Raw genomic sequence first — 20,015 nt, forward strand, 5'->3', positions numbered from 1 at the left:
AGGAAAAAAATCCAGAAAATCACATTGTAGGATTTTTAATGAATTTATTTGCAAATTATGGTGGAAATAAGTATTTGGTCAATAACAAAAGTTTATCTCAATACTTTGTTATATACCCTTTGTTGGCAATGACAGAGGTCAAACGTTTTCTGTAAGTCTTCACAAGGTTTTCACACACTGTTGCTGGTATTTGCCCATTCCTCCATGCAGATCTCCCTAGAGCAGTGATGTTTTGGGCTGTTGCTGGGCAACACGGACTTTCAACTCCCTCCAAAGATTTTCTATGGGGTTGAGATCTGGAGACTGGCTAGGCCACTCCAGGACCTTGAAATGCTTCTGACGAAGCCACTCCTTCATTGCCCGGGCGGTGTGTTTTGGAAAGGAAAACAGAAAACAATGCAAAAAACAAAAGACATCAAGGACAACAAAAATCATAACAGCAAGGCCAACTGAATATGTTTAAGTGCATGTTTGGCACTATTTACCTGTGTATGTGCACATGTGTGCATTTGAATGAGAGTTTGTGTATATTGCATGTGTACAAACACTTGCACGGCATCAGCCTCAGGCAAACCGGCATTAACTGTAACAACACTGCCCCTCAGTGTCACTCTCAGTGTCACTCAAACTTACTTTTTTTAATGTTTCATTTTGACTTAATTATTACTTCTATCTTTGACCGTCATTCTAACCCCGCCCAGCAACTCCACTTCCACTTGTCTCCAAATACACATCCCAACCCTCAGCTTCCCTCAGCTTCCCTCAGCTTCCCTCAGCCCATCCCACCTATCTCTGCTGGCCACCCTCTTCGGATTTCTATGCACAGTATATCTTTCAACTATGCTGTGATGTTTAACATACAATTTCAATCTATCTAATCGAACAGAAGATACACAGATTGCGAGTTGAAGAGGAATACTTTTACTAAGAGTATTAGTATACAGTATTAGTTATTGAATGACCTGGTCTCTCCAGATCTCCCAACAGTACTATTTCTAGGGTCAATTTTAGATCAATGTTATACATTTTCAACTATTCCTGGGCAGGACCAAAATAAATGGTCTATTGATTCTGTATCCTCACAACAAAATCTGCAGAGCTTTGATGATTGTATGTCACAAATACTCAACATTTTGTTGGTGGCAAGAATTCTATATAATATTTTTAGCTGAAAAGCACGAAGTCTTGAATCTTGCGTCATTTTATATATCAACTCATACACCCTTTACCATGGAATCGGTACATCAAAAATCTTTCCCCAACTATTCTGCAATCTGTATGGCACAGCTGTCAACATCCTGGTCCTCAAATGAAACTGGTATACTTTCCTATTTATGCAATTTTTATTCCTCCGTCAGTTGTGATCCTTTATATTGGGCAGACAGACCAGTTCCCTACCTCCTCCCACTGCCACCTGCCTCCTCCATTTTKGGGRTAATGCTGTAATCAAYTRGTTKTATTCTTGGATTGAGCAGACCTTCMCATACAGTTCTGATAACTCCATGAAAGACATAACTCTACCATTCCAATTTACAATACCATTTAAAAACAAAATACACTTCTCAAACATATTTTCCATGAAAACAGGTATTTTATCAACCAGCACATTTGAGTTCAGCCATAATATTTGTTGTAATATTTGTTCTATCTTTTCAAGGGAATGAAATATAAATGTTAGCCAGCTCTGGAATGCTTGTTTGAAAAATATTAAATTAAAGATTCAATTAATTCAATTAATGGAAATGAGACATGGCAATCTGCACGAAGGTAAAAAGGCAATTTTGAAGCTTGTCTTAGTAATCTACTTGAGATCTATTTAGGGTTCAAGTAACACTTTGAATAAGTAAAGCTTTAAGAGAGTTTAGTGCTTTTATATTTAATAATCKCAACCCACCCAATTCATAYTCAATGTATAGATAGACACACTTTATCTTGTCTGGTTTAGCGTCCCAGATAAAGCKAAATATTTTTTGCTCATATGATTMAAAAAAAAAATCATCARGAGTAGGCAGCACCATAAGTAAGTGAGTAAACTGAGATATGACTAAGGAGTTAATCAGTTTTATATTAAAATTCATTGAGGAGAGCTCATTTATATCTTTTGTGATATGAATACCAAGTATGTCTACTTCACCGTCAGCCCATTTTATAAGTAAACTGCWGGGTAATGTAAAAGTAAAATTTGGTAAAGGTCCAATATGTAATATTGTACACATCATAATTAGGTTTTAGTCCAGAGAATCCAGAAAATGTCTCTAGATCTTCAATGAGACATTGCAGGGATCTAGCTTGCRGACTTAATATAAAACTTGAGTCATCGGCATACATGKAAACTTTTGTTTTTAAGCCTTGGATTTCTAATCCTCTAATGTTGTTATTTSATTTTAATAGCTAGCATTTCGATGGCCTTAACAAATAGATATGGYGACAGCGGAMACCCTTGTTTAACTCCTCTTGACAATTCAAAACTCTGAGAAGTAGMCACTATTTTACACATGGGGTTGCTATACATTACTTTTACCCATTTTATAAGAGAATCACTGAAATTGAAAAAAATCCAGGCATTTATAAATAAAATCTWKTCTGACTTTATCAAAGGTMTTTTCAAAATCGGCAATAAATACCAGGCCTGGCTTCTTAGATGTTTCATGATGTTCTAATATTTATAGTAGTTGTCTTGTATTATCTCCAATGTATCRTTCATTTAATGGATGAACAATACCTGGTAAAACCTTTTTAATTCTGAGTGCTATGCATTTCGCTATTATTTTTGCATCACGACTTTGAAGTGTAMGTTTTTAAGATRGACTGKGTCTTTATATTTGGTATCTGGGTCTTGTTTAATAATAATGAAATTAGACCTTCCTGYTGAGTACCTGACAGACTACCATTTYTATAGGAGTGGTTAAAACAAGCTAACAATGGAGCTTTGAGTATATCAAAAAAGGCTTGATAAGCCATCAAGCCCTGGGGTTTTTCCAGACTGAAAGGATTTAATAGCCTCAAAAAGTTATTCATCTGTAACTTGGCCTTCGCATTGATATAAATCTATTTTTTTAATATAGAGACCCGTTCCGACCAGACCCAAGGATTTTTTTTAAGCTACTTTATTAACCGGAGCTGATAAAGCACGAGGGAGAGGAGATAGAGAGAGGTGGATATCTATCAGGGGCCAATMTGTGTGTGTAGACTACAGTGAAAGTAGCAGTCTACCTGTGGCTCTTGATYGTTGTAGCTTTTTCCTCTCCTTGAAGTTTTAATTACTTAATTTAACTCCCGTTTCCCTTAAATAGATATCTCCTTACTTTTGCCCCCCTTGAAGGCTCTATAACTGTAGCCTATTGCCTCTATGATTACTTATGATTAGCCAACAACAACAACAATTGCTACAGGCTCTCGTGAAAAKCAAAGAGCAGAAGCATAAATAGAAAAATGTCTCTCTCTCTCTACCGCAGCASTTACATTCGGATCTGTATGGGTCCTTCCGGATAAGTCCGTTAAAATTACACATACCTGAGATGCATGACAATCAGATCCGACCCAGACCCGTGACATTATTTAGAATTCTGGATCCGGATCCGCTCAGGTCCCGGATCGGGTCTCGGGTTTTTGGCTACAGGTGAATCCGTGAAGGCCTCTACTGTCACTGACATCTTTCATTCAATGGGCATTGYACAYAATGAGTCGAAACATATTACAGAAGCTGTAAAAAAATCTAATATAAAGAAAAAAGGCGAATGTCTGCTGACTTTTGCTGCTCCCGAAGATGATATTTCAATAAACATTGGTGATAGGCTACTGATTAGGCTATTGTGCACTTCCGCTGGCAAAATTGATGCCATAACCAACTTTCTTACTGCTATGACCAGCTTTTGGTTGGTCTTAAATATTCCCAGTTGCACTGCATGAAATTGGCAATTTGGTGCACGTTTTTAAGGGCACAGCTCAGATATTTCCATTCCTCCCACCTCAGCGCAAGCACCTTGATGTTAGACGGATAAATTACCAACCCTTGCGCAAGGGTTGGAAGATAGCAAAGCGCCTACAAGCATGTGCGTATGACAATAGCACTGCCTTAAAGCCAGCCRAAAATAGAACTCCCAGTGTTAATGATATCCTTGACATTACTCACACTGGCCCAGGTATCATTTAGAACTCTTTCTCTAACAGATCATTTCCCATAACCATCTTCTTTCAGGAGCCAATCTGAAAATGTTTTGAGGGAATCATCCCCACAAGTCCTCCCACCCCCCTCCCCCAGAATTATTAAATGCCCCTCCACTTCTCCAATGCCAAGCTGCTCTGGATCAGCCCCGAACACACCCCTCACACCCTGCAAGAAACATTTTGTGCCAACCGACTACCAAGACACAGTCCCTGCTGAATTTGAGGAAATGTTAAGGCATCCAAAATTATCAGCCATGTCTCAAAGCAGCACTCAGAATTCCCGTCCTCAGACACCTGTCAGTGTCAACGAATACTTCCACAAGGAATACCAGCCTAGGCCGTCCCCAAAACTGACCAGAGCAAGCTCCAAGATCTTTGAGAAGGTGCGCGGTTTTGAAGAGGCAAGGCGAAGTTATGACCATGAAGGCTCCATCTCGGGACGGTCCTGGGCCGGGTTCAACCACGCTGGGTCTGTCGACTCAGACGATGGAGGGAACCGGTTGGGCGTCTCCAGAGAGAGCTCGAGRGAAGAMCTACGAGAGGCTCTGAAGGAGGACGCTGCCGAACGGAGGTCCAATTTCAGACAGAAGGCTGCGTCCTTAGAGGACTGCAGGCCCTGTACCACCCAGAAGGTCCAGGAAATCRAGAACAAGTTCACTGAAGAGCTTCAACGAATCAAGAAGCTTGTGGGTAAACCTCACATGAAGAAGTCYTTCTCCACCGAGCAGCTCTCRCTCAGGGCAAGAGGCAGGCAGCCCTTGAGGAAGATTGAGCCCCTCCCACCGCAAATTCYCCAGAAGCTCCAGGAAAGGGAGCGAGCCCATCAGGAGAAGGAGCAGAAAGAGACAGAACAGCCTAAAAATGTAGCGCCACCAAAATCACCACGACTGCACCTACAGGCACAGCAGGGGCAGCCTTCGCCCCAAACCCACGAGATTGAGGGCCCATCCATGAGTAACATAACAGTCAGTAGATTGGGAGAAGTAGCAGCCACTCCAGAATCTATGCAACTGGCTGACTTATCGGKACAGAGGCCAACAAGACAGGAAAATCGAGTCAGTCCAATCAAGGAGATCCTTCAGAGGTCTCCATCACCAGTTGTTCAGAGGGTATCTCATATGCAGGAGTCTCAGGACATTCAAGAATCTCCTGCCCAAAATTCCCCAAAGGAAGAATCGTCAGGAAGAAAAACACCTGTAGAGGTAGCCTTAAGAAAAGTAGAGTATAAACCAAAAAGTCCATTGGTACAGAGAAAGCCTACCGTTGTACAAGACCATCCAATACAACCTCTGCAAAAACCTCCATGGCTGGTTACCTCTTCTACAAATATTCCACTCTCCCCATCTGAGGAGAAACTGGAAGTGGAGTTAATCAAGCCAGCCCCCAAGGTAATCATACCTACCATCATTGTCAAAGAAGAGCCCATGGAAGAGGAAGTTCCTCCAGAGACTGACAAGTCTAAAGAGGTGACCAATGTGAAAGAAGGCCAAACACAGAAGACCCGGGGGAAGGGTCGCTGCGCTTGGCCCATGTCTCCAGAGTTAGGTGCGAATTATTTTCTATATTTTCTGGTCAAAATGAAAATGTCTGTCATGTGTATATTAGAGGCTTCTTATCTTATTAACCTTGTCTTTTCAATCTCCAATGCTAATGGGTATTCCTCAGTTCTGAACACAGCCATGAATGTCTTTGTAATTTCATTAAAACTGGGTTTTCAAATTACGTTTCGTCATCTGTGCAGATTCTTCAGACGACTCTTACGTGTCTGCTGAAGAGGACCCCTTGGAGGCCCCTATGTTTGAGTTTCCTCTTRAGGACACTGTGGCAACTGCTGGTACTGAGGTCCTGCTGAGAGTCATCATTGCTGGCACTCCTCTCCCAGAAGGCAAGCTATCTCAATCTCTATGTAGCACATACACTGAGTGTACAAATCATTAGGAACACCTTCCTAATATTGAGTTGCACCCCCTTTTGCCCTCAGAACAGCCTCAATTCGTTGGAGTATGGACTCCAAGCTATTGAAAGCGTTCCACAGGGATGCTGGCCTATGTTGACTCCAAAGCTTGCCACAGTTCCAATGTTTCCCACAGTGTGTCAAGTTGGCTGAATGTCCTTTGGGTGGTGGACCATTCTTGATACATACGGGAAAAAACCCAGCAGCTTTGCAGTTCTGTACTCAAGCCTGGCAGCTTCTACCATACCCTGTTCAAAGCCACTTAAATATGTATTTTTGATATCACCTCAGCTTATATTTGTGTCCTGATCTGTGTCCTTATCTAGTTTCCTGGAGGCGAGACAATATTGAGATCACTAACAGCCCAAACTATGGGGTCAAAGTGGAGGGAGAGCGGTATTCACTTCTCATCAAATGTGCAAAACCAAGTGATGCTGGAACATACTGTGTGACAGCTGCCAATGAGGCTGGGCGAGCATCTAGCAGTGCCACCCTTTCCGTCAAACCAGGTAAGCATGAGTTGCAAAATTGCATTGGTTAGATCACACCCCCTCCCCTTGAACCTGATGTCTGCTTGATGTCTTTAGCCTTTGGGAATGGCACSTGACTTTAGCTAACTTTTGCTAACAGAGGTCTGTACCTGGATGGTTGCATCAGTAATGGCATACCATTCTAAACTCCTCGAAAAATATGTTCTATCTCGAAACTAAAAGGATTCTTTGGCTGTCCCCATAGGAGAACATTTTGAAAAACCCTTCTGTGTGTCAGGCAGAACCCTTTTGGGTTTCATGTAGAACCCATTCCACAGAGGTTTCTACATGGAACCAAAAAGGGTTATATTTGGACAGCTGAAAAAAATATTTTTTAACCTTTTTTCTAAGTGTAAGTCCTCGGTTATTTCAGAGAGATGAATTAAAGGATGTWGTGGACATTTGAGTCACTCCATTGACCTATGTGTGTGTAATTTTTATTTGCAGTTGCAGAGAAAGTGTCATTTAAATTTGCACATCAATGCCTTCAAATTTGATGAGTACAAGGAAATTAATATCAGTGGGAAAAAAGTCTGATAAGTCTTTAAGAAAACAGCATACTTCTGAACAACAAGTGATTCTCATAAATAGGGACCTAGATAAACCTTCCTTTTGTGATGTCATGCTGTGAATGATTCATGTGGAGGTTTTCCAATCAGATCAAAAGAATGTACTTTGTTATTTTGTTCTTCATAAAGTTATTTCCTMATTTCTCCTCACCCACTCCATCTTTCATAATCTCTCTCTCTCTCTCTCCACAAAATGTGTGCAAGCAATATATTCCAGCTGAGCCAACTCACTTATAGTTACCATAGCAACTAGGAGGCTAWATTGAACCAATACAGTGTTAAGGAACACCGGTTTCCTTGCCATAAATCCCCTGTTGTTGTTCAGATATCACACATCTTGTGTAAGGTAAATTACACCATGGTCTTGATTTTTAAGCATAGGATAATGTATGTATATATTCAACCATAAAACTCATCAGTTAATTATTTCATCTAGAACTTATATTACTCAAATTAGAAACTTGCTCCCTGAGCCATCAAGATGGTGATATTATTTACAGAGTACAAATTAATGAGAATATGAATACTCCTTTGAGAGTATGAAATACTCCTTTGTACACGGTCACCATTTACATAGACATACAGTACCAGTCAAAAGGTTGGACACACCAACTCATTCAAGAGTTTTTCTTAATTCTTTACTTTTTTCAACAATGTAGAATAAAAGTGAAGACATCAAAACTATGAAATAACACTTATGGAATCATGTAGTAACCAAAAAAGTGTTAAACAAATCTAAATATATTTTAGATTTAGATTCTTCAAAGTAGCCACCCTTTGCCTTGATGACAGCTTTGCACACTCTGGGCATTCTGTCAACCAGCTTCATGAGGTAGTCACCTGGAATGCATTTCAATTAACAGGTGTGCCTTGTTAAAAGTTAATTTGTGGAATTTATTTCCTTCTTAATGCATTTGAACCAATCAGTTGTGTTGCGACAAGGTAGGTGTTATACAGAAGATAGCCCTATTTGGTAAAAGACCAAGTCCGTATTATGGCAAGAACAACTCAAATAAGCAAAGTGAAATGACAGTCCATGATTACTTTAAGACAAGAAGGGAAGTCAATCCGGAAAATTTCAAGAACTTTGAAAGTTTCTTCAAGTGCAGTCGTAAATATAAAATATATGCTTTTTTGGTTACTACATGATTCCATATGTGCTATGTATTAGTACTGATGTGTTCACTATTATTCTACAATGTAGAACAAAAACACCCAAAACACCCAAGATTGGCAAATTGAATATTAGGCATAATAACTTTAATAAATAAGAGATTATTAATACTTAAGAATTGAAATGGTTATCATGCTTATACATTCTTTTTTTTACAATTAATTAAATAGTTATTAATGAATAGTTCATAAATTTTTTATTAATGCTTATTCATGAAAGTTATACGGATGCCCAAGAAAAAATGTAATAACGTAGACCCTTGGAATGATCTAATTTGAAAGACTTGAATGACTTATTAAAAAATCATTGTTATTTTATCTAATTAGGCCTCATTTGTTATGCAGCTTGTCAGACAATGTAATGGTTGCTGCAGCCATTCRTTCACTGACTCCATCCATTGATATGATTATTCATTGACAGTTCTTTGATAACCTACAGCACGGCTGCTTTTGAACGCCAGAGTATGTAAGTGGAACACAGAAGTGATGGTTGCTGATAATGGGCCTCTGTACGACTATGTAGATATTCCATAAAAAATCTGTCGTTTCAAGCTACAATAGTTATTTACAACATTAACAATATCTACACTATTTCTGACAAAAAAAATGTTTTTCTTTCAAAAACAAGGACATTTCTAAGTGACCCCAAACTTTTGAACGATAGTGTAGTGGTTCATTTTGTSCAGGTGTGAAAGGGCAGTGTGGAGTGCAATAGAGATTGCATCATCTGTGGATCTGTTGGGGCGCTATGCACATTGGAGTGGGTCTAGAGTTTGTGGGATAATGGTGTTGATGTGAGCCATGACCAGCCTTTCAAAGCACTTCTTCGTTAAAGACGTGAGTGCTACGTGTTGGTAGTCATTTAGGCAGGTTACCTTAGTGTTCTTGGGCACAAGGACTATGGTAGTCTGCTTCAAACATGTTGGTATTACAGACTCAGACAGTGAGAGGTTGAAAATGTCAGTGAAGACACTTGCCAGTTGGTCAGCGCATGCTCGCAGTACACGTCCTGGTAATCCGTCTGGCCCTGCAGCCTTGTGGATGTTGACCTGTTTAAAGGTCTTACTCATATCGGCTGCGGAGAGCATGATCACACAGTCATCCTGAACAGCTGATGCTCTAATGCATGTTTCATTTTAACTTGCCTCGAAGTGAGCATAGAAGTAATTTACCTCATCTGGTAGGCTCGTGTCACTGGGCAGCTCGCGGCTGTGCTTCCCTTTGTAGTCTGTAATAGTTTGCAGGCCCTGCCACATCCGATAAACGTAGGACCGGGTATATTACAATTTGATCTTAGTCCTGTATTGATGCTTTGCCTATTTGATAGTTCGTCGAAGGGCATAGCGGGATTTCTTATAAGCATTGAACGTTGCCTGTAATCCATGTCTTCTGGTTGGGGTATGTATGTATAGTCACTGTGGGTACGACGTCATCGATGCATTTATTGATGAAGCCAGTGACTGATGTGGTGTACTCCTCAATGYCATCAGAGGAATCGCAGAACATATTCCAGTCTGTGCTAGMAAAACAGTCCTGTAGTTTAGCATCCGCTTCATCTGACCACTTTTTTATTAACCGAGTCCCTGGTGCTTCCTGCTTCGKTTTTTTCTTGTAARCAGGAATCAGGAGGAAAGAATTATGGTCAGATTTGCCAAATGGAAGGCGATGGAGAGCTTTATACGCATCTCTGTGTGTGGAGTAAAGGTGGTTTAGAGTTTTCTTTCCCTCTGGTTGCACATTTAACATGCTGGTAGAAATGAGGTAAAACGGATTTAAGTTTACCTGCATTAAAGTCCCCAGACACTAGGAGTGCCGCGTCTGGATGAGTGTTTTCCTGTTTGCTTATGGCCGTATACAGCTCATTGAGTGTGGTCTTAGTCCCAGCATCAGTTTGTGGTGGTAAATAGACAGCTACGAAGAATATAGATGTAAACTCTCTTGGTAGACAGCTTATCATAATACACTCTACCTAAGGCGAGCAAACCCTTGACACTTTCTTAGATATCGTGCACCAGCTTTTGTTTACAAATATACACAGACCGCCTCCCCTTGTCTTACCAGAGGCTGCTGTTCTATCCTGCCTGTTACGTTCCCCAGTTTCTGTGTTGTGGTTTRTATTTGAGTGTGTGTTTCAGGAGATAGCTTCCTGAGTTCTCCCCAACCAGCTGATTGGTCGACTCCATGGCTAATCTTGATGATTGGAGAGCTGACCCCGCCCCCTCGTCAAGAAGCAGCTGAAGATATAAAAGCCATGTGGTCTGTTAAGAGAGAGAGAGAGAGAGAGAGAGAGAGAGAGAGAGAGAGAGAGAGAGAAGAGAGAAGAGAGAGAGAGGAGAGAGAGAGAGAGAGAGAGAGAGAGAGAGAGAGAGAGAGAGAGAGAGAGAGACGAGAGAGAGAGAGAGAGAGAGAGAGAGAGAGAGAGAGAGGAGAGAGAGAAGAAGAGAGAGAGAGAGAAGGAGAGAGAGAGAGAGAGAGAAGAGAGAGAGAGAGAGAGAGAGAGAGAGAGAGAGAGAGAGAGAGAGAGAGAGAGAGAAAGAATAGGCACTTTGGGAGTGTTTAGCAAGAGTCCCGCGGCATACATATACCCGTAGTATATTCACTTCTAGGTAAGACCTGGGCCGACCACCCCCTGTATTTTGGTTAGGGCACCAGGTGGTGCCAAGTTAGTAAGTAGGGGTATGCAGGTTAGATAGGAGAGGGGGAGCTTGATATTTACTTTCTTTGCTTTGGTTCCGTCCAGCCCCTTTTCCCCATATTACCGTTGTAAAGGAAATAAATCCTAGTAAAGCCTTTGTTGTCATTTTTCCGCCCTACAGTTCATACCTCTTTTGCTTCACGGGGAGTTGAGTTGTAGCAGGGTGTTGCATTCCCTCTTTCAGAGGCGTGCGTAACATAATGGGGGCTCATCTGGGGATTCCATTAAACCCACCAGACCCTGCTGTACTAAGCTCTCTGTGATTAGTGGATTGAGGTGTTGATGGTAGGTTGTGAGTTTGGATGACTTGTTTAGTTTGTGTGTTCAGTATATTGCTTGTTACAAGATGGCTGCTCAGCCATCTCCAAGTTCATTGAAGCGCCCTCTATTGATTGTTTGGTGAGGTTTCGAAAAGTAGACCTTTTGCTATAGCTGCCATTATGGATTTGTTATCCCTGAGAAAGTCCTAAAAGGCTGAGCTTTTGGTGCTAGTCAGGGAGGGTTTAATGAACCGAATTCTCTCATTGCGAGGAGACGGGTAGACTTCCGATGCCAAGTCGGAGGACAGGGGCGGAGAAGGGGTTGCTCGTACCCCCTTTACATTGCCCGATTCGATCCTTTATTCTTCTGCTTCAGGTCGTTCAGACGGGGCCGCTAGGCTGAAGGTGAGGCTGGCCCGGTTAGAAATGCAGCAAAAAGATAAAGAGAGACAGATGAATTTGATCTGAAATTAGGAAAATGGAAATCGACAAGGAGGTGAGGATCGACAACTGGACTAGACGCTGGCTCCGGTACGACTCCAAAAGCTGCTCATCATCAACCCACTTCGATGTGAGTAAAAATATAGCTTTAGTCCCACCATTCACGAGAGTCGGAAGTTGATGCCTATTTCTCTGCGTTTGAGCGTGTGGCCGCTGCGCTACATTGGCCACTTGAGGTTTGGCCGCTTCCTGTTACAAGTAAATTGTCTGGAAAGCCCAGGAAGTAGTAGCTGCTCTCTCGCTGGAAGACAGTTTACATTACGGAAACAGTTAAAACTACCATGTTGCGGGCTTATGAGTTGGTGCCTGAAGCTTATAGACAGCGCTTCAGGAACCACAAGAAACCCTCTCACCGTACTTTTTGTTGAGTTTGCAAGGGACAAGCGTCTCTGTTTAATCGATGGTGTTCCGCCAGCAAAGCTAACACCTTTGCTGGTATTCGGAATTGATGCTGTTGGAGGATTTTAAAAGCACCTCCCTGATAGAATTGTAGTTCATTTAAATGAACAAAAGTGGTGACATTGGCCCAGGCAGCAGTGTTGGCAGATGAGTACGCTTTGACAAACAAGACTGTCTTTGGAGCACCTCGTTTTGAAGGTAGATTGATTACGTCATCAGTGCCTCGTTCAGGTCGCTTTTCCTCTGACAAGCCTTTTCATGAAATCCGTGAATGTTTTTACTGTCACCAAAAGGGTCACGTGATTGCGGACTGCCCAGTTTTGAAAAATAAACCGAAACAGTCCCAGTCACCGTCCCCAAAAAGAAAAAGTTTGGGTTTAGTCAAGTCTTTGGCTCTTACAGCGTATAACCCGCCAGCTTTATGTTTTTCATGTCGTCGTTCAGCCACAACTCRGTGAAACAAAAGATATTACAGTTTTTAATGTACCGTTGGTAGGATTTACGTGCTTGTAGTTTGTCCACATTATTATCCAATGATTGTACGTTGGCCAATAGCACCGATTGTAAAGGCAGATTAGCCACTCGTCGCCGGATCCTTACAAGGTACCCCAACCTCCTTCCGCGATATCTCCGTCTCTTTTTCCTGCGAATGATAGAGATGAGGGCCTTGTGAGGTGTCTGGAGTAAATCCCTCTCGTCCGACTCATTAAAGAAAAATTATTTGTCCAGTTCAAGGTGAATAATTGCTGTTCTGATGTCCAGAAGCTCTTTTCGGTCATAAGAGACGGTAGCAGCAACATTATGTAGAAAATAAGTTACAAACAATGCAATAAAACTAACAAAATAGCACGGTTGGTTAGGGGCCCATAAAATGGCAGCCATCCCCTTTGGCTCCATCTTCAATCTTCAATTACCCAAGCCAAGCTCATTTAATCCTTACCATTGTGTCGCCGAGTTGTCATAATGTTTCAGCAAATGTACATTATCCCAGGGGTGCTGGAAGACACAATGTAAGTAACCTAATTTATGTCCCTCTTACTGCCCTGAATGCCTCTGCTGATCCTACAGCTATTGTATGCAGTAATCACGTGCCTATGAACCAGAATTATACTGTTAGCACTGAGACGGTGTGCCCTAGCAGGAAGTCAACTGTATGCAGCTCACCCTGCACTAACATAAATAACCTGAGCATGTCTACCTCTGCTAAGCTTCCCAGTAAAGCAATAAAAACAATCAAGCACCCCAGAAAAGTGTTAAAATAGCCCACGTTAACATACAGTATGTASCTTAAGAAACAAGGTTCATTAAATCAAKAATTTGCTAGTAACAGATGGCATTCATATTCTGTCTCTGAAACTCTGAAACTCACGTAGATAATACCTTTTATGATACAATGGTAGCAATACATGGTTATGAATATACAGAAAATATAGAAACGCCAAAGGTGGAGGTGTGGCCGTTTATATTCAGAACCACATTCCTGKAAAGCTWAGAGASGATTTCATGTTAAATACTTTTGAATAAATATGGATACAGGTTCATCTGYCTCACCTAAAGCCCATTCTGGTGGGCAGCTGCTATAGACCACCAAGTGCTAACAGTCAGTATCTGGATAACATGTGATGCCAACAGAGAGGTATATTTTCTGGATGATTTATATATTGACTGGCTGCCCACTCAAGAGAAAGCTTCAAACTGTAACGAGTGCCTGCAACCCTGTTCAGGTTATCAGTCAACCTACCAGGGTATTTACAAACAGCACAGAAATGAAATTATCAACATGTATTGATCACATCTTTACTAATGCTGCTGAAATTTCCTTGAAAGCAGTATCCAAATCCATCGGATGTAGTGATTAYAATATAAACTGAGCAAAAAAAGAAAAATCCCATTTTCAGSACCATGTCTTTCAAAGGTAATTCGTAAAAATCMAAATAACTTCACAGATCTTCATTGTAAAGGGTTTAAACACAGCTTACAGATGGTAGGCAATTAAGGTCACAGTTATGAAAACTTAGGACACTAAAGAGGCCTTTCTACTGACTCTGAAATACACCAAAAGAATGATGCCCAGTGTCCCTGCTCATCTGCGTGAACGTGCCTTAGGAATGCTGCAAGGAGGCATGAGGACTGCAGATGTGGCCAGGGCAATAAATTGCAATGTCTGTACTGAGACGCCTAAGACAGAACTACAGGGAGACAGGACGGACAGCTGATYGTCCTCGCTGTGGCAGACCACATGCAACAACACCTGCACAGGATTGGTACATCCGAACATCACACCTGCGGGACARGTACAGGATGGCAACAACAACTGCCCGAGTTACACCAGAAACACACAATTCCCCCATCAGTGCTCTACTGCGCCGCAATAGGCGGACAGTCAGAAAAGCTGGACTAGAAAAGCGGGACTAGAAAAGCTGGACTGAGGGCTTGTAGGCCTGTTGTAAGGCAGGTCCTCACCAGACATCACCGGCAACAACGACGCCTATGGACACAAACTCACCATCGCTGGACAAGACAGGACTGACAGAAAGTACTCTTCACTGACCAGTCGCGGTTTTGTCTCACCAGGGATGATGGTCGGATTGCGTGGTTAATCGTCAAGGAGATGAGTATTCACCGAGCCTGTACTTCTGGAGCGGATTCATTTGGAGGTAGGGGGTCCGTCATGGTCTGGCGGCGGTGTGTCACAGCATCATCGGACTGAGCTTGGTTGTCATGCAGGCTAATCTTCAACGCTGATACGTTACAGCGGAAGACATCCTCCTCCCTCATGTGGTACCCTTCCTGAAGGCTCATTCCTGACATGACCCCTCCAAGCATGACAATGCCACCAGCATAACTACGTCGTTCTGTGCCGTGATTTCCTGCAAGGACAGGAATGTCAGTCTTCTGCCATGGCCAGCGAAGTGCCCGGATTCTTCCAATCCCATTGAGCACGTCTGGGACCTGTTGGATCGGAGGGTGGGGCTAGGCCAATTCCCCCCAGAAATGTCCAGGAACTTGCAGGTGCATTGTGGAAGAGTGGGGTAACATCTCACAGCAAGAACTGGCAAATCTGGTGCAGTCCATGAGAGGATATGCACTGCAGTATTTAATGCAGCTGGTGGCCACACCATACTGACTGTTACTTCTGATTTTGACCCCCCCCCCCCCCTTTGTTCAGGGACACATTATTCAATTGCTGTTAGTCACATGTCTGTGGAACTTGTTCAGTTTGTCTCAGTTGTTGAATCTTGTCATGTTCATACAAATATTTACACATGTTAAGTTTGCTGAAAATAAACGCAGTTGACAGTGAGAGRACATTTCTTTTTTTGCTGAGTTTACTAGCCATATCTAGGAAAACCAAAGTTCCAAAGGCTGGTTCTAATATACTGTATAAGAGGTCTTACAATAAGTTTTGTAGTGATTCCTATGTCGCTGATGTCAAGAATATTTGTTGTCCTTGGTGTGTAATGAGAAGCAACCAGACGCTGCACTTGACACATTTATGAAATTTCTTATCCCAGTTACTAATAAGCATGCACCCATTAAGAAAAGGACTGTAAAAACTGTTAAATCCCTTTGGATTGATGAGGAATTGAACAATTGTATGGTTGACAGGGATGAGGCAAAATAAATTGCACAACCAATTGGCAAAGGTACTGCATATTAACCTGAATAAAAAGAAGGATAAACTACACTATGAAACAAAGATAAAAATGATAGTAAAAAGCTTTGGAGCACTTTAAATGAACTCCGCTCCATAATTATAATTAATTGAAACAGATGGCCCATCCATCACAAAACTAACTGATATTGCCAACTACTTAAATTATATTTCATTGGCAAAATCAGCAATCTTAGGCATGACATGCCAGCAACAAATGCTGACACTACACATCCAAGTATATCTGACCAAATTATGAAAGACAAACATTGTAATTTTGAATTCCGTAAAGTGAGTGTGGAAGAAGTGAAAATAAATATTGTTGTCTATCAACAATGACACCAGGGTCAGGGTCTGACAACTGGATGGAAAATTACTGAGGATAMTAGCAGACGATATTTCCACCCCTATTTGCCATATCTTCAATTTAAGCCTACTAGAAAGTGTGTGCCCTCAAGCTTGGAGGGCAGCAAAAGTAATTCCGCTACCCAAGAATAGTAAAGCCACTTTTACTGGCTCAAATAGCCGACCAATCAGCCTGTTACCAACCCTTATTAAAGGGAGAAAAATGGTGTTTGACCAGAAACAATGCTATTCTGCAGTAAACGAATTGACAACAGACTTCCAGCACACTTATAGAGAAGAACATTAAACAAGCACAGCACTTACACAAATTACTGATGATTGGCTGRGAGAAATGTATGATAAAAAGATTGTGGGGGCTATTTTGTTAGACTTCAGTGTGGCTTTTGACATTATCGATCATAGTCTGCTGCTGGAAAAACATATGTGTTATGGCTTTACACCCCCTGCTATGTTGTGGATAAAGAGTTACCTGTCTAACAGAACACAGAGGGTGTTCTTTAATGGATGGATGCCTTTCCAACATAATCCAGGTAGAATCAGGAATTCCCCAGGGCAGCTACAGACTTTACATTAAATTGAGGAGAGCTTTACATTTTCCAGTTAAAAGTGCCTGCACCTGTTGTCCTTTCAAATGCAAATGTTTCAGTTGGGCAATTAGGTTCCTGCAAGAACCCCCACCAACTAAGGAGGTCCTCGATGAACCCCACCTCCTATGGGGTTCTTGGAAGAACCTTTTGGGGGCAATTTTCAGTGCCAAGAACCCTAAGGTYCTTCGAAGAACTTTGAGGATCTTAGAAGAACYCTTGTTGGACCCCTAATTTTTAGAGTGTAAATATCCACAGCTGGATCAATAGGCCCAGGTAGAATGAATGTAGATGGAGCTCTAAACACACTTTTCATGGGGACAGAGGTTGCAAGCTCTAAAGAACTGTTTCTGATGTGCATATGAATTAGTAGTCGAAACAGGTTGCAGTTGTTCATCCTGAAATGACAGGCTGATTTGCTACTATATGTATTGTTTTGTATATATTTTCTGTAAATAGTTCACTAAAGTTTATTGAACCGTTCCAGCCGCCTAYTTGTTTTCTTTCTCCAATCAAATACAAAAAAATAGCACAATAGACACAGTAAGAATTATCAAAAATAGCGGCTTCATCTCAATGTATTTGACATTTTTAAGCTTTTCAAATATATTCAATTCTCCTTTCTCTTGTTTATTATATGGCTATATTCCCACTAATATTCCTTTGTGTAATTWAGCTTTTAGATGTGTATTTTTCTGTCTTTATAATAATAATAATAATAATAAATTTGTAGAGCGCATTTCCTACGCTCAATGCACATGTGAAGCATTTTGCAAATCATTTGACAGCTGCAGTTTGAGATGATTTATTGTCTTTTATTTATGAAAAGAAGCAGATACTGGCCTTTATTATTTACAATTTTTTTCTCTGATATTTTAGCTTAATTGATGTATATTATGGTGTTTCTATTCAATAAAAAACTAAAATACATTTGACAGCATATGTATTTCCTACCTAAAAACGTCTTAATACATTTGAACTCCTTCAAAATAGGAACTACACATTCTAATGTTAGAAAGAATAATATAAACTATATATAGGCTACGGTGGGTGGGGTTGGCTAAATAATTAAAACTGAATAGGCCTAAAGAATAGTCATGAAGTAAATGWAAAAGGCAGAGCATGCCCAGAGCTTGTGGCTGAGCAGTACCAGAGCGAAATTGGATCGGGAGAGAAGGCTGACACCATTTTTTGGAACCYGACTTGCCGTGGCTATTGATATGAAGATTTCTGCGCATGTGCGCAAACACAGCTGCTGCCCACTCTGTTGCCTATGTAGCTTCTGCTCAGTGCTCCCACTGCCGCTTCCCCCTCATTGACATGGAGTGGAAACTTAATGTTGTACACTAAAGATACAGTATGGTTGATATGTTCGAACGATGCGTTCCATGGCTCAAGCGTGATTTATTTTTTCAGTTGKGGTGTTAGGCTACATGCAGCTATCCTGCTGTACACAAAAGACATGATCGACATTTTYGTACAAACGTTGTTGTCTGTTGTAACAGTAATTTAGCCAAGCATATCAAACACTGAACCAGAATCTGGCTTTACAGGAGATGTTCAACGTCTCCACTAAGGTCAGATTCTGGTTCAACACAAGCAAGACACATAGAGGCAGYGATTCTTTTCTCATTATGATTGCAAACATTGACTAATTTCTTTTTTCAGCAACTCTCGCTACGATATGGTAGTATAATATCTAGGAAGATTATCATCGCAAATAAAAGGTAGTCTAAAGCAATAGTTGACAAACGACGAAAGGAAAAATAGTGCTCTGGGCTATGGAAAACGAACTCGCCCATTRTCAGACCCTGGTTACTGGTCTGGGTRAACATTCTCGGGCTGCCTAGAATGTTCTGCTGCCCAGAGGTGGAGCAGCTTGGTAGCCTACTCATGCGGTAGTTGCACGATAATCTAGTAGCTATGATATGGCAGCAACTATAAAGATTAGCCTACATCATCACACAAAACACTGATTGTTCTTGCTCCAATCCAATATATGGGGACTGTGTCCTTGTGCAACAGCAATATCCGTTACAGCTGACAGAGACAGTTGTATATCCATCAATAAATATTTGTAGAGATGTTTTTTAATTTCAGCTATTCAGTAATATGAGGCAGAGATAAAGTTATGCGTAAAGTTATTATAAAAACTGATACAAGTAATTTTTTAAGACATGTCATACTTATGAATTGAAATGCTTATAAGCCTTAATGTATTTATAAATGTTTACAATTAATACAATTACTATTTATTAATAGTGTTGTGAATGCAGATATACCCTTTTTATGTCCCGCCTACCGTGTGGGATGATTGGCAATAGTGTTGGCCAATCATCAGTCAGCACCACATTCATGTTCTTTGTAACTCATTTTGGGGCAGTTGATTTGACGTATGGCCCCAGCATAGAACCCATATTGAAGAGAATAAGGTTTGTTGTGGTCCTTCCACCCATGTACATCCACATCAGCTGTACAGTGAGTTATTAGTTAGCTAGATTCACAGTGCTAGCCAGGTTAAGGTTAGCTACTGAGGTGACAGCGTTAGCTAACGTTAGCTCACACTCAGTGAAGATCTCAAACCACAATAGTTTATAAATAATGTACAAGTGCTAATAAATAAATGTTATTATAAAGTGTGACAGAATATAAAAAATAGTTTGAAGTACAAATGATTTACTCATCCTTACACATTTACACATTGATTGTTTGCCATTGCTTCCTATCTTCCTATCAGCACTCTTTTTTTAGATGCAACATCACGGCCGTTCAAGTCACATGTATCAAATCAAATCAAATTTGAGTGTGTTAGTATACTGTAATGTAACTGTAGGGAGGAGACCTTTTCAAAGCATCTGTTTTTTACAATATCACCATGGACACTAATTCACATRCACGTACGGTGCCTACAGAAAGTATTCATACACCTTGAATTATTCCACATTATGTTGTGTTACAGGATGAATTTAAAATGGATGAAATAGCTTTTTTCTCTCACCCATCTCCAAACAACCCCCCATAATGAGAAAGTGAAAACATTACAACTTTGAGTCGTTTTGGGTGTGTCTTTATCAGCTTTGCACATCTGGAATTGGGGATTTTCTCCCATTCTTCCTTGCAGATTTTCTCAAGCTCTGTTAAATTATATCGGGAGCRGCGGTG

At 41.0% G+C, this 20,015-nt stretch overlaps 1 pseudogene; it reads left to right on the plus strand.

Moving 5' to 3' along the window:
* Nucleotides 1-20,015, plus strand: part of LOC111959946 (striated muscle preferentially expressed protein kinase-like) — a 156,581-nt pseudogene that overhangs the window by 36,247 nt on the left and 100,319 nt on the right.

This window comes from Salvelinus sp. IW2-2015, linkage group LG36 (assembly GCF_002910315.2).
Source record: "Salvelinus sp. IW2-2015 linkage group LG36, ASM291031v2, whole genome shotgun sequence".
Taxonomy (NCBI): domain Eukaryota; kingdom Metazoa; phylum Chordata; class Actinopteri; order Salmoniformes; family Salmonidae; genus Salvelinus; species Salvelinus sp. IW2-2015.